This window comes from Coregonus lavaretus, assembly GCF_964263955.1.
Source record: "Coregonus lavaretus genome assembly, chromosome: 7".
Lineage (NCBI taxonomy): Eukaryota > Metazoa > Chordata > Actinopteri > Salmoniformes > Salmonidae > Coregonus > Coregonus lavaretus.
The window spans coordinates 48,175,536-48,192,256 of NC_139994.1; the positions used below are offsets into that span (position 1 = coordinate 48,175,536).

At 44.8% G+C, this 16,721-nt stretch overlaps 1 pseudogene across 1 annotated transcript in view; it reads right to left on the minus strand.

The window, feature by feature from the left end:
• Positions 1-15,329, minus strand: part of LOC311132547 (shootin-1-like) — a 29,953-nt pseudogene extending 14,624 nt beyond the window's left edge. The window contains exons 1-2 of the transcript in view: positions 15,147-15,329; positions 64-124 (exon numbers count right to left, since the gene is read on the minus strand). The product of the transcript in view is annotated as a shootin-1-like (transcript). The remainder of the gene's footprint in view (positions 1-63; positions 125-15,146) is intronic.
• Positions 15,330-16,721: the final 1,392 nt, after the last annotated feature.

The window sequence follows — 16,721 nt, forward strand, 5'->3', positions numbered from 1 at the left end:
GAAGCTTCATTGGAAATCTGAGCTCCCACCATGTAATCAAGGATGTTGATTGGTGCAGCTCACCTTCCTCTATCTCAGGCAGCTTCTGATTGGCCTCATCCCTCTGCTGCTCCAGAATCTCACACTACAGGACAGATCAAATAAACAGACTCTGGTTCTCTGACTCCCTGACAACAGACTCCTTGTTCTGTTCTGACTCAGGATCTTTCTCCGCCTTTGACCAGCACACACATTCCCACAAACACGCACACCCCAGTGTGTAGGAAAGGGAACCGAAAGTCTTGACTTTAAGTGATACAAGATGGGGAGTTGTTCACACATACTCATACCAGAAATGAATAAACTATAAATGTGCATATTTTAGTAATTTAGCATAGGGTTTCCCAAACTCGGTCCTGCCCCCCCCCCCCCCCCCCCCCCACAGGTCCGACTTCTACGATTATGACAACTACATTGGATTCTTCCATCCTAACATTGTCATCAATAGCATCTCTGCATGTCCTTAAAATATAATCTTCCACTAAACACCAGAAGTATCCCCAGCCTCAGTAAGAAATTGTGCACTCCAGTTGACATCTCCAAGTGGGACACTGTCTTTCTAAATCTACATTAAAATCAAAGTGTGTCTGTCAGGAGAAACCATACCTGGTATCTTCATATTACATTAGAGGAACATATTGTGTGCGAACCAAATGGTACCTTATTCGCTATGTAGTGCACTACCTTTGAACATGACCCATAGGGCTTTGGTCAAAAGTAGTGCACTATATAGGGAATAGGGTGCTATTTGGGACAGACCTTGACTTCTGTTTGCAGTCTTAACAGAGATCTGCCATTAAAAACTTTAAAAGATCATCCTGGAGATGACATGACATAGACTGGGAATAGGAACCCTCAATTATTCACACAAACACAAACAAACAAACACACACACACAACCAATTATTCAGACTATTCTCCCCCATGTTATTTATTCATAATCCCTAGAGTGGATATTGTTGTTTCTAGCAGTACACAGCTTCACAGGGACCAGGCCTATATCTGTTAAGGGCAGAGACCTCAGTTCCAGCCCTGATGTTCGGATTAATAATAAAACAACATGTAATAAATACCAGCATCGTGAAGGGAAAGAGACGCATCTGAATTCTGCAACAATCAACCCAAAAACAACAGTACTGACTCAGTCATACTTTTCAGCGGTAAAAAATTTTTCCAGCACTGATAGACTGACCCATGCCGCTACTTTAAAACTGGTTGGACGTTCTCAATCGTCATCCTGAGAGATGTAAAATGGGTATGGTGGGATGCTACAGCACTTAGCCTATGTTCTCTCTGGTGTTGCTCCTGAGTGGCGCAGTGGTCTAAGGCACTGCAATCCAGGCTCTGTCGTAGCCGGCCGCGACCGGGAGACTCATGGGCGGCGCACAATTGGCCCAGCGTCGTCTAGGGTAGGGGAGGGAATGGCCGGCAGGGATGTAGCTCAGTTGATAGAGCATGGCGTTTGCAACGCCAGGGTTGTGGGTTCGATTCCCACGGGGGGCCAGTATATATATATAACAAATATATATATGTATTCACTAACTGTAAGTCGCTCTGGATAAGAGCGTCAGCTGGTAGAGCACGGCGCTTGTAACGCCAAGGTAGTGGGTTCGATCCGCGTCGTGCACGCACGACTGTAAGTCGCTTTGGATAAAAGCGTCTGCTAAATGGCATATTATATTATTATTATTATAAATGACCTAAATGTAAATGTATAGTTTTTATTGTAAGGTTTTTGTGAGAATGGATTGCAGTGGCTTGGGTAGCGTAGCTACATTGAAACAGAACGTCGTTGTGAACGTCATCACTTTACAAACAGAACCACAATAACCATGTCACAAATATAACACAAACTAGAGAGAGTGGAACACACCAATAGGCTACCTTGGAAAAAAACAATATAATTTATCAAACATGCTTTTACCTCATCTCTTACACTGTAAATAATTGTAAATGTGCCAAAATGTTTTTTAACACATAGGTTTCTAGATTCATAACAAACATTTATGGTTTTGATAAATGTGGTTTTGATCACGAGGTCATTATGACTGACTACACCCTTCCTGGGTGGCCCCCCAGGCTTCTAGATCTGTCTGTCACTGTGGATACGTGGCACTTTGACCTTTGTTACATCAATTACAGCATGGTGGTAAAGGTGAAATTGTCACATAATATCACAGCTCTCTGATGGCATTAGCAGGGGCCATTATCACAGTGAAAGAAATGTGGCGCACTACTGGGCGCATAAACAAATAGGTGGAACAAATAGGTGGAGCGAGTGTTGTGAGGTGTAGGCCTAACCTTAGTTGACCTGCCTGTGGGCTAGTTATGAAAAACGGTTATATTATGTTTTTCCTGAATCCCTATTGAGTTGGTAATATTTAACACAAAGAAAGGTTAGCACAGTAGAATATGGTCACAAATGCACTATTAGCCTGCCACCCATCCACCTTACCTGTTGTGCGCCAAAATGGTCAATTGGAAAATTTGACCCATCCACCATTATTTTTCGCTCCTATTTGTACGTTTTGTAATCTTTGTAAAGACTGATTCCATGCATTAGGGACTTATCTATCTTTTATCAAAGCAAACGATTGTGACACATTAGATTGATCATTTTAAAGCCATAACCAACATGGAATTAATTACATCAAATAATTTCGCTTTGGATGGATCACAAGGGATACACATCGGGGGGAAAGATTTTCTGAAAATATGTTCTCAATTATTTCAGAACTATTCATGGTTCTACACCTTTGTGGTTGATAAAAGGCATGCCATTATAACAATTGTTAGAGGTTGTCCATTGCACATTTCTAGAAGTTCCATAAAATTGTTTAGTTTTACAATTAGGCTATTCGATCAACTAATCTCGTATTTTTGCATACGAAATAAGATTATATTTACATTGATTGCTGCAAGATAGAGATAAATGTTGTAGGTGTTTTTAGATGTTTTTCTGTAAGTTGTATAATTATTTATTTATACATATTTGTTTATTAAAATATGAAGAATATATACAGCAAAATACTTGTTTACATCAATATGTTCAAATAAACGAATAAGAATAATAACTATACAAACCTTTATTCAGATAGCCTGGTGAAGATATAGGCCTATCACCAATTATTGCAAGAGTTATTGCACAAGACAAAATATGAATTAATTATAATTCTGAACTTGATTGATTTCTTATGCTGATTATGTAATACAAATTAATGTTACGCAATTAAACAAATAGAGGATTAAAATAATAAAAATAGCACTGTGATTCCAACTATCATTCGATCTTCTCTTTTCTCAGAATTTGCGTAAAAGTCGATGTCAGAAGTGGGATTCGAACCCACGCCTCCAGGGGAGACTGCGACCTGAACGCAGCGCCTTAGACCGCTCGGCCATCCTGACATATTATAATTATTGAGTTAGTAAATCATTTTGAGAGTGAGAACATCGGCATTATTGCGCAAAACCTATATTAGCGACTGTCTCTGCTAGAATTGTTTCATTTGGGAATCAACACTTGGGCCTATCTGGCGATTTCAACTCCAGAACCAACTTCTATGGAATCAGATATGTTACTACTGGGCTAGAATAAAAACGTGCATAATGCTTTAGTTAATAAATATACAAGATAATATTGCTATTATAATAAGTAATTGATGTAGCCTATGGCTCAGGGATGATGCGTAGGACACTGAAAATTAACCCATTATAGGCCAACATTTTCTATTTTTAATAGAGGCCTACAATGTCTTGTTTTTGACCTCACTCAAGGATGAGAAGTTGCGTTGTTGGAGAAATTAACTTATGAACAGTTTGTTTATTATCACCATTATGTCTTGTCTTAGCTCAGCTGGTAGAGCACGGCGCTTGTAACGCCAAGGGAGTGGGTTCGATCCCCGGCACCACCCATACACAAAAACAAAAACAAATGTATGCACGCATGACTGTACGTCGCTTTGGATAAAAGCGTCTACTAAATGGCGTATTATATTATTGTCTGGGCCAGCTAGCCTTAAAGGGATAGTTCAGCGATTTTACATGTTTAGACATTTGTTTCCTTACCTTGACAAAATATCTAAATGTGTCAAATCACTGAACTATCACTTTAACATCCATCCTCACTTGATGTCTTCAGACAGCTCACAACAAAACAACTGATTTTTTATCCTCAAATCTCTCCATTACTCAATTATTTGGGATCCTAACCAATCCCGCCGGTAAATTTACCCCTAATATCAACGTGTTGTTATACATCTCTATTTACAAGCATAGATTTAATGCAGCTTATGTCCAAGAGTGGGAGAGACAGAGAGAGAGAGTAAGAGAGAGATAGCGAGGGAGAAACAGGGGGTGGGAGAGGGCAGAAGGCAAGAGGGAGAGAGAGAGAGAGAGAGAGAGAGAGAGAGAGAGAGAGAGAGAGAGAGAGAGAGAGAGAGAGAGAGAGAGAGAGAGAGAGAGAGAGAGAGAGAGAGAGAGAGAGAGAGAGAGAGAGAGAGAGAGAGAGAGAGAGAGCGAGAGAGAGGGGGATGGGGCCGGAACCGTGCAGCCACAGAGCAGGACGGTCCCGGCCTGTCTGTGTGGCTAGTCTGTGTGGTGATAATACAGAACTCACTGGGTTTAGGGGATACTGATCTGATCTGATGCCTTGCGCCAATTGAGGACACACACACACACTCCACCCAGCATCTGGCATCTCTGTGTGTGTGTGTGATTACAAGTGTTTGTTTATTGCTCTGTATGGAGGCAGCAGGCTGTGGATGGACTAGGGTGTCTGGTGGTGCCAACTGCAACTGGCTGGCTTATCACAGTCATGGTGCTATGACTAATGCCCAAGATAGCTATGGGTACGTTTGGGAAGAGTATGTCAATGTACAGTATACAGTGCATTCGGAAAGTATTCAGACCCCTTCCCTTTTTCCACATTTTGTTAAGTTACAGCCTTATTCCAAAATGGATTAAATAACTAAAAATCCTCATCAATCTACACACAATACCCCATAATGAAAAACAGATATACCTTATTTACATAAATACTCAGACCCTTTGCTATAAGACTCGAAATTGAGCTCAGGTGCATCCTGCTTCTATTGATCATCCTTGAGATGTTTCTACAACTTGATTGGAGTCCACCTGTGGCAAATTGAATTTTTTGGACATGATTTGGAAAGGCACACACCTGTCTATATAAGGTCCCACAGTTGACAGTGCATGTCAGAGCAAAAACCAAGCCATAAGGTCGAAGGAATTGTCCACAGAGCTCCAAGTCAGGATTTTGCTGAGGCACAGATCTGGAGAAGGGTACCAAAACATTTCTGCAGCATTGAAGGTCCTCAAGAACACAGTGGCCTCCATCATTCTTAATAAGAAGATTGGAACAACCGAGACTCTTCCCAGAGCTGGCCGCCCGGCCAAACTGAGCAATCGGGGGAGAAGGGCCTTGGGCAGGGAGGTGACCAAGAACCCGATGGCCCAGAGCTCCAGAGTTCCTCTGTGGATATGGGAGAACCTTCCAGAAGGACAACCATGTCTGCAGCACTCCACCAATCAGGCCTTTATGGTAGAGTGGTCAGACGGAAGCCACTCCTCAGTAAAAGGCACATGACAGCCGGGATTGGAGTTTGCCAAAAGGCACCTGAAGGACTCTCAGACCATGAGAAACAAGATTCTCTGGTCTGCTGAAAACAAGATGGAACTCTTTGGCCTGAATGCCAAGCGTCACGTCTGGAGGAAACCTGGCACCATCCCTACAGTGAAGCATGGTGGTGGCAGCATCATGCTGTGGAGATGTTTTTCAGCGGCAGGGACTGAGAAACTAGTCAGGATCGAGGGAAAGATGATCGGAGCTAAATACAGAGAGATCCTTGATGAAAACCTGCTCCAGAGCGCTCAGGACCTCAGACTGGGGCGAAGGTTCACCTTCGAACAGGACAACGACACTAAGCACACAGCCAAGACAACACAGGAGTGGCTCCGGGACAAGTCTCTGAATGTCCTTGAGTGGCCTAGCCAGAGCCAGGACTTGAACCCGATCGAACATCTCTGGAGAGACCTGAAAATAGCTGTGCAGCAACACCCAACCTGACAGAGCTTGAGAGGATCTGCAAAGAAGAATGGGAGAAACTCCCTAAATACAGGTGTGCAAAGCTTGTAGCGTCATATCCAAGAAGACTTCGAGGCTGTAATCACTGCTTCAACAAAGTACTGAGTAAAGGGTCTTAATACTTATGTAAATGTCATATTTCCTTTTTTAATTTAATTTGTGTATCAAAAATGTCTAAAAACGTGTTTTTGCTTTGTCATTTTGGGGTATTATGTGTAGATTGATGAGGGGGGAAAAAAAACAATTTAATCCATTTTAGAATAAGGCTGTAACCTAAGAAAATGTGGAAAAAGTCAAGGGGTCTGAATACTTTCCGAATACAATGTAATACATAGCACTCACTCACTTTCTGTCAGCTAGTATAAAGTCAGTCTGTTGACAAATAATCATTAACACATACACACACACGTGGACATGAATAAACACACAAACACACACACACACACACACACACACACACACACACACACACACACACACACACACACACACACACACACACACACACACACACACACACACACACACACACACACACACACACACACACACACACACACACACACACACACACACACACACACACACATACACACACACACACACACACACACACACAAATACACACACTTCACCTCCCCTGCCATGCCTTGCCCTGACCCACCCTGCCTCTCTCAACAGTGATGACAGTGTTATAGGATTATCCAGCTTTTGGCAGGACCACAGCTGCAGATGACTGAGAAGCTACCCTGCAGAAGTCACCCAGTGGTCAAAGGGGTCACGACCCCCCAGGGCAGACAGGACACAAGACAACTGGCTGGGGTAAGAGGAGGAGGGGGGAGAGCGGCTTGGAGGAGGCAAGGAGGGGATGACTCAGTTAAAGCTAAAGATAGCACAGGAGAGAGGTCTGAAGAGTTGCGAGGGGAAGTTTGTAAAGAGAAAGGAGGGTTTGTTGAAAGAGTGAGTGTTTTAGGGACGGCAGAGAAGAGAAGAGGATGAGACAAGGACAGGATAAACTATTTCAGACGAAGTGAATGGGAGGATGATACTGTATAACAGCTTTTATAATGCCTGATGGTGCTGGGAAGTACAGTAGAGAGAGAGGGAGGGAGAGAGGGAGAGAGAGGAAAGAGAAAGAGAAAGAGGGAGAAAGGGAGGGAGGGAGGGAGGGAGGGAGGGAGTGAGGAGAGAGGGAGAGAGCAAAAGAGGATAGGAGAGGGAAGAGAAAGAGAGAGAGCGAATAAATAAAATAAAATAAAATGTTATTGGTCACATACACATATTTAGCAGATGTTATTGCAGGTGTAGCGAAATGCTTGTGTTCATAGCTCCAACAGTGCAGTAGTATCTAACAATTCAGAGAGAGAGAGAGAGAGAGAGAGAGAGAGAAAGCCTGATGTTACTGGGGGAGTACAGTAGAGAGAGCAAAAGAGAGAGCGAAAGAGAGAGAGAGACAATGAAATGTGACAGAGCAGTCTCACAGATACTTGTGAACCTTCGGTGACTCCACTGTGCTGTGAAAACAAAACCAAACCAGAACGATGCTGCGAGGCCCTCCATTTTTCTATATCTGTTTCTGCATTGTTTAGTTTTTTTGTCCAAACAAAAACATGCTTTATATTTTGGAACCGAACGGAGAGCCATATCACTTCCATTTCGACCTCCAACCATTTTGTAAACCATTTCGATGCGATTTGGATTACTATGTGTCAGGACCAAATTATTTGATGTAGTCATGATATATGACTAAATGTCAATGTAAATATGATATTGAGCCATTGTAATACATGCACATCTCATACACACACACATGCAGTGAGCTCCAAAAGTACAGTATTGGGACAGTGACAATTTTGTTGTTGTTTTGTCTCTCTACTCCAGAACTTTGGATTTGAAATAAAACAATCACTATGAGTTTAAACTGCAGATTGCCAGCTTTAATTTGAGGGTATTGGGACCAAAAGTATTGGGACAAATTCACTTGTATGTGTATTAAAATAGTCAAAAGTTTAGTGTTTGGCCCCATATTCCTAGCACGCAATGATTACCTCAAGTTTATGACTTTACAAACTTGTTGGATGCATTTGCTGTTTGTTTTGGTTGTGTTTCAGATTATTTTGTGCCCAATAGAAATGAATGGTAAATAATGTATTATGTCGTTCTGTAGTCACTTTTATTGTAAATAAGAATATCATGTTTTTAAACACTTGTACATTAATGTGGATTCTACGATGATTATGGATAGTCCTGAATGAATCCTGAATAATGATGAGGGAGAAAGTTACAGATGCACAAATATCATAACCCCAAGACCCTAACCTCTCACCATTACAATAACAGGGGAGGTTAGCATTTTGTGGGGTATGATATTTGTGCATCTGTAACTTTCTCTGTATCATTTCAAATACAAAGTGCTGGAGTACAGAGACAAAACAACAACAAATATGTCACTGTCCCAATACTTTTGGAGCTCACTGTACATACATAGATACATACATACATAAATAAATACAAACAAACAAATAAGAAATAAACAATCTGAAGAGTATGGAATTCAAGAACTGTTCCAGAACTGACATGTCTGCTGACGGACATGTCACTGTGTATTCACTGTCCACTGTCTACTACTAGACTAGAGTAGAGAGAGAGTGAGGTTCTACAGCTTGGAGGCCTGTAGGTGGCGCTCTAACTCTTTGTTCTGCCACCAGTTGCATTCTCTGCATTTCTCCATGTAGAGTCCCCAACCAACCAACCAACAGCAAGCCAACATTGGAACTGAGAGGCCACAGACCTAGAAATAAATATAGAAGCTATTGTTTGTTTTACACATTTAATTAACTATATTAGTTATGATGAATTCATGGAAATATATACATTTGGCCATCAGTGTCCCCCCCAAAAAAGTGCATCATACACCTCAAATTAAATTTGGTGTTGTGTTCAATTCTATTACTTTTCAATGTAATTATACCGGCACCTCAGAGACTATTTTAATTGGTTGAGACTATATGCACCTTAGAAAGTATCTGCACTGACTACCCACACATCCAACCCTTACACACAAACGTACACACAAACACACACACACACACAGACATCCATAAACACACACACACAAGAGCACTCAGAGCTGACAAATGGCACACACACTCACAATCAACACTACTGTTCTAATATATACTATTGATTCCACTACCCACTTTATATTTGTATATTGCTTCTACTACATGTTATTTTTGACTCAACTCTTTTCATTGTTATTGTTGATTATTGATTATTGCACTTCATTGTTGAGGGCGCTAGCACATAAGCATTTTGCTGAACCTTTTATACCTGCTGTAAACTGTGTATGTGATGAGTACATTTGATTTGATTTAATATGATAATAGTTTAATAAAAATGTATTCAATGTTGAGTTCAATTACTCAGAATGATTTGGAACTGAAATTATATTGACCTATTTATATTTTAATGTTGCAATGCTTACCTTTTATTTATCTCTACCAAACTATTAACAAATTAAGCCATTAAATGCAATTCATTGAGATTTATTTGAGCAAATATTTCAGGTAAGTGAAAAGCTGACAAACATCAATGATCAGAAGTGTTTGTGTGTGTGTTTGTGCCTGTGTGTGCGTGCGTGGGTGCATGCATGTGTGCTTTGTGAATTGAGAATGAGAAGGAAGACAGACAAACAATGCCAGTCAGCCAGTGAGAGACTTACTGACCTAGACTTGGTGACATCACACACCGTGGTACACCATCTTCATCACCACCGTCTCAGGATCATGAGGTTACAGAGGAAACTGTCTGTCTGCTGGAGCCGACTGGCACACAGTGGCACAGACAGCTGATCACTGTCTCAGACCCGTAATGGCTAATCACTGTCTCAGAGTAGAGCCAGAATGGTGGCAGAGGAAGCTGGCATCTAGGCAGGCACAAAGTGGCACAGTCAGCGACCGCCAACCAGACATCCCTGGCACAACAATCAACAGAGAGAACAGACTGAGAAGAAGGGAGACTGGTTGACTAAAGGCAAGCACACTAGCCTGGTCTCAGATGAGTGTTTGTGCTGCCTGTCTTGGTCAGTCCTAGGGTCACTGTTTGTCGTGGTAGTTTACTTCCTGAATTGACTAAATTTAAATTAATTGACCCCAACCTTGATAGTCAGAGAAACAGACGGGGACGGAGTTGAAGGAGACTGGTTGGGTAATATGAGTGGGCTAGTAGTTTATTTTATGGTGAAGTAATTCATTGGTGTTTACCTGTTCAATTATAAGGTATCAATGAGTACTTTCTGGTACTTACTCAAATTATTTGTACACAATTAACAGTAACTACCTGGAACCAAATGGTGCTTGTTGTAACAAGTCCCAAAGAAAAAAATAAGTAATTCATAGGCTATTACTTTGTAATTACCATGTTACCATGTAGTTTCCAAGTAAGTACTAGGTCATTTCTGTAAAATAAAGTGCTACCATGAGTGGATATATACACACACACACACATTACATTTACATTTTAGTCATTTAGCAGACGCTCTTATCCAGAGCGACTTACATATTATTATTATTTTTTTTTTTTTTATACTGGCCCCCTGTGGGAAACGAACCCACAACCCTGGCGTTGCAAACGCCATGCTCTATCAACTGAGCTACATCCCTGCCGGCCATTCCCTCCCCTACCCTGGACGACGCTGGGCCAATTGTGCGCCGCCCATGAGTCTCCCGGTTGCGGCCGGCTGCGACAGAGCCTGGATGCACGCACACACATAGGAGGATGATTTATGGGTGACATGGATTCACATTGCCATGGAGCTGAGATTAGGGCTGTTACGGTGTCTTTATTACCGTCACACCGGCGGTCACGAGTCATGACCCGCAGTCAAATTCCACGGGACCGTTTAGTCATGGTAACTAAGCTTCTCCAAGCTCTGATGTGCTGAAGGTCATTAGCAGCCTACCAAACTTGCTAACTGCCTGGTACTCAGCACTCTATTGTCCCTATAATCACTCTGACATCAATGCAAATGTTTTCGAAAATCAAATCAAACACTTTATGAGAGCCCGTGAGCTCATGTTGCGCAACATTCTATAGGCTACGCAATTGTGTGAAAAAACAGAGTTTTGATGGCCTCTATTAAAAAGAGGAGGATCCCATCAGCTTTCTATGGGCTAGTCCTACTATATTTATTTATTAACTTTCCTAATATCAAGCACATTGCTTTGCTTTACAACTGGAATATAGCCTACCTGGCTAGCATGAAAATGAACCACAGGAAAAGCGTCCTCCATTCGCTGTTTAAGTACATAGATGACATATAATGTTTTTCATGTAGCCTAGCCCATAGGCCTATATGTTTTCATAAAGTGGCCAAATAGCACATTAATCCACTTTACAACCGGTGTAGAGCCTAACTGGCATACAGTGCCTTGCAAAAGGATTCATCCCCCTTGGCGTTTTCCTATTTTGTTGCATTACAAATGTCACGGTTTCGACCGAGGCGGCTCCTTCTCCTTGTTCGGGCAGGCTTCGGCGGTCGTCGTCTCCGGAGTACTAGCTGCCACCGTTCGATGTTTCATGTTTGATTGGTTTTGTCTGTTTGTTACACCTGTTGATTGTTAAGTGTTCATTAGGCACCCTATTTAGTTCTCTTGTGTTTGGTCAGGTGTTGTGTGTAATTGTTCGATGTCACGTGTTGTTGTTGGTCCTCTGTTTTGTGCTCTCAGTATTCGTTTTGCTTAGAGAGTCCTGCATGTTGTGCGTACTTACTTTGGACAGTCCGGTGTGCGTTTGTTTTCGCCTATGACCTGTTGCCGTGTTGGCTTGTATTACGGACTTCACTAAAGACATCTGTTTTCGAATCTCTGTGTCCTGCGTATGATTCCACGTTCCCTCTACACTCAACCCTGACAGAATTACACACCATCTATATGGAATCAGCAGGAGCACCCGCACCCACCGAGATCATGGAGGAGCGCCTTCGTGGTCAAGAGGTTCGAATCAACCAAATCGGGCACGCCCTGGACCGAGTGATGAACACCCTCCATCGATGGGAGACCAGCGGGGTACCCACACTCCCACCTACCGCACCATCACCATCGGTCAGCCCGCCCGTCCAACTACCGGAACCCAGTGGGATTCGGCTCTCGCTCCCGAGGGCGTACGACGGCACCGCTGCCGGGTGTCAGGGGTTCCTGTTACAAGTGGAACTCTACCTTGCCACCGTACACCCGGCGCCCTCGGGACACGAGAGCATTTCCGCCCTCATCTCCTGTCTCACCGGCAAGGCGTTGGAGTGGGCCAACGCCGAATGGAGGAGAATAGACGCCGCTACTATCACCTATGCGGAGTTCTCCCGCCGCTTCCGTGCAGTGTTCGACCATCCACCAGAGGGGAAGGCGGCGGGGGAGCGTCTATTCTACCTCCGGCAGGGAATGAGGAGCGCTCAGGAATTTGCACTGGAGTTCCGGACTCTAGCGGCAGATGCAGGGTGGAATGAGCGGGCACTCATAGACCACTTCCGCTGTAGCCTCCGGGAGGACGTCCGCAGAGAGTTGGCGTGCAGGGATACTACACTCTCATTTGACCAGTTGGTTGACATGGCCATTCGGCTGGACACCCTGCTCGCTACCCGCGGACGTCCCAGGTGGGGGTCGCCCATTCCACCCTCCAGCGCCTCCGAGCCGAGCCCGATGGAGCTCGGAGGTGCTGGCGCTAGAGGAGGGAGAAGAAGGAGCCCGAGGGGGGCCGTCCCCTGCACCAACTGTGGCCGTGGAGGGCACACCGCGGCTAGGTGCTGGGGAGGGTCTCCTGGTGGAGGAGACGGCAGACCACACATTGGGGAGTCCTCCCAGGTGAGTAGGCGCCCCACTTATCTGTCGTACACATAACTATACCTGTTTGTTTTCCACAGGTTGCACCTCGTTCCCAGCATAAGGCGCTAGTAGATTCAGGCGCAGCTGGGAATTTTGTAGATCGCAAATTCTGTGTAGAGTTAGGGATTCCCCTCCTTCCGGTTAACAATCCTTTCCCTGTACATGCCCTAGATAGTCGTCCGTTAGGATCCGGGTTGATTAGGGAGGTCACAGCGCCACTTAGGATGGAGACGCAGGGGGGTCATGAGGATACGATACAGCTCTATCTTATCGACTCTCCTGCGTATCCGGTGGTACTGGGGCTTCCCTGGTTGATTACCCATGATCCTACTATTTCGTGGCGAGAGAAGGCTCTTAAAGGGTGGTCTGCTCAGTGTGAGGGGCTATGTCTGGGTGTTTCCGTAGGGGCGACCTCGGTGGAGAGTCCGAACCAGATGCCCGCACTGCACATTCCACCTGAGTATGAGGATTTGGCACTCGTGTTTAGCAAGACCAGAGCGGCACGGTTACCGCCTCATAGACAGGGGGATTGTGCGATAGACCTCCAGGCAGGAGCTGCGCTCCCGCGGAGCCATGTGTATCCGTTGTCACAGGAGGAGAAGAGGGCAATGGAGACATACATTGCCGAGTCTCTGAGACAGGGATACATACGGCCCTCCACTTCACCCGCGTCCTCAAGCTTCTTTTTTGTGAAGAAAAAGGATGGAGGTTTGCGCCCGTGTATTGATTACCGCGGTCTAAATCAGGTGACTGTGAAATATAGTTATCTGCTCCCGCTGATTGCGACTATGACGGAGTCATTACACGGGGCACGGTTCTTCACAAAATTGGACCTCAGGAGCGCATATAACTTGGTGCGCATTAGAGAGGGCGATGAATGGAAGACAGCATTTAGTACTACCTCCGGTCATTACGAGTATCTCGTCATGCCATACGGGTTAATGAATGCTCCATCAGTCTTCCAATCCTTTGTAGATGAGATTTTCCGGGACATGCAGGCGCAGGGAGTAGTGGTGTACATCGATGATATTCTGGTGTACAGTTCTACCCGGGTCGAGCATGTAGCCCTGGTGCGCAGAGTATTGAGGAGATTGTTGGAGCATGACCTGTATGTCAAAGCCGAGAAATGTCTGTTCTTCCAGGAGTCGGTCTCCTTTTTGGGTTATCAGTTGTCTGCGTCAGGGGTGAGGATGGAGGTTGACCGTGTGTCAGCCGTGCGTAATTGGCAAACCCCAACCACGGTTAAAGAGGTGCAGCAGTTCTTGGGTTTTGCGAATTACTACCGGAGGTTTATCCGGGGTTTTGGACAGGTGGCAGCTCCCATAACGTCCCTTCTGAAGGGGGGTCCAGTGCGCTTGCGGTGGTCAGCTGAGGCGGACAGGGCTTTTGGGAAACTGAAGGACCTGTTTACCTCGGCTCCAGTGCTGGCGCACCCGGATCCCACTTTACCATTCCAAGTGGAGGTGGACGCGTCTGAAGCCGGTATCGGGGCTGTTCTTTCACAACGGTCTGGCACACCACCTAAACACCGCCCCTGTGCTTTTTATTCGAAAAAGCTCAGTCCGGCGGAAAGGAATTATGACGTAGGGGACAGGGAGCTGTTAGCGGTTGTACAGGCCCTAAAGGTGTGGAGGCATTGGCTTGAGGGGGCTCAACACCCTTTTCTCATTCTGACTGACCACCGTAACCTGGAATACATTCGGGCAGCTAGGAGACTAACATTTACATTTACATTTTAGTCATTTAGCAGACGCTCTTATCCAGAGCGACTTACAGTTAGTGAGTGCATACATGTATTTTTTGTTTATTTATTATTTATTTGATTAATTTTTCATTTTTTTTCATAACCCATCTTGATTCTTGACAGTCTCAGGCAGAAATCAGTCCCAGTAACTTGTAAATGTCTAGTATTCCGAGTTCTCTTGACAAATCCTAAAGTAGCCATCGACAAGAGTCCACTTTATCCATGTACAAAGTCAGGATGTTATCAAAATGCCATGGGCATTGATTTATCCATGATTGATAGAGCAGTCCGGCATCAGTATGGCAGGAAGGAGATATATTCTCTGAGAGGGATGGATGATGGTCACTGCTGGGTCCTAACAGGGCTGAGGAACTGGGTTCACTGCCACTCCGGAAAGGTCCACTGTCTCGGCACAGCCGAGGAAGCGTGCTACGTGTGCTGAACAGGATGTAGGTGAGTTCTGGTTCTCTAGTAAGCAGCGTTCAAACTCTGTGAACTCTTTGGAACAGTCTGTCCGGATCTTCTGGATCACAGGGTGTGAAGAGGTACACTGTGCCACCTTCATCTTCAGGTCTTGACAGTGCCGGTGCCATGTAGACGGGTGGGAGGCCACACACTACCCATAGCTCTCCATCTCCTTATGGCAATACTTGGTGGTGATATCCATGGCAACCTGCATATACGTGTATATCAATGATGTCGCTCTTGCTGCTGGTGACTCTCAGATCCACCTCTACGCAGACGACACCATTTTGTATACATCTGGCCCTTCATTGGACACTGTGTTAACAAACCTCCAAACGAGCTTCAATGCCATACAGCACTCCTTCCGTAGCCTCCAACTGCTCTTAAACGCAAGTAAAACTAAATGCATGCTCTTCAATCGAACGCTGCTTGCACCCGCCCGCCCGACTAGAATCACTACTCTCGGCGGGTCTGACTTAGAAACTACAAATACCTAGGTGTCTGGTTAGACCGTAAACTCTCCTTCCAGACTCACATTAAGCATCTCCAATCCAAAGTTAAATCTAGAATCGTCTTCCTATTTCGCAACAAAGCCTCCTTCACTCATGCTGCCAAACATGCCCTCGTAAAACTGACTATCCTACCGATCCTTGACTTCGGCGATGTCATTTACAAAATAGCCTCCAACACTCTACTCAGCAAATTGGATGTAGTCTATCACAGTGCCATCCGTTTTGTCACCAAAGCCCCATATACTACCCACCATTGTGACCTGTACGCTCTCGTTGGCTGGCCCTCACTACATATTTGTCGCCAAACCCACTGGCTCCAGGTTATCTAAACAGGTCAGGGACAAAGTTGTGGAGAAGTAGCCTAATACAGCCTCGTCTCCCGAGTGGCGCAGTGGTCTAAGGCACTGCATCGCAGCGCTAGCTGTGCCACTAGAGATCCTGGTTTGAATCCAGGCTCTGTCGTAGGCGGCCGCGACCGGGAAACCCATGGGGCGGCGCACAATTGGCCCAGCGTCGTCCAGGGTAGGGGAGGGAATGCCCGGCAGGGATGTAGCTAAGTTGGTAGAGCATGGGTTGTGGGTTCGATTCCCACGGGGGGCCAGTATGAAACAATTAAAAAAATAATGTATGCACTATCGCTCTGGATAAGAGCATCTGCTAAATGACAAAAATGTAAATGTAAGTACAGATCAGGGTTGGGTTATAAAAAAATATCTGAAACTTTGAACATCCCACGGACCTGCCAAGAGAGGGCCGCCCACCAAAACTCACAGACCAGGCAAGAAGGGCATTAATCAGAGAGGCAACAAAGATAACCCTGAAGGAGCTGCAAAGCTCCACAGCGGAGATTGTAGTATCTGTCCATAGGACCACTTTACGCCACAGAGCTGGGCTTTACGGAAGAGTGGCCAGAAAAAAAGCCATTGCTTAAAGAAAAAAATAAGCAAACACGTTTGGTGTTCGCCAAAAGCCATGTGGGA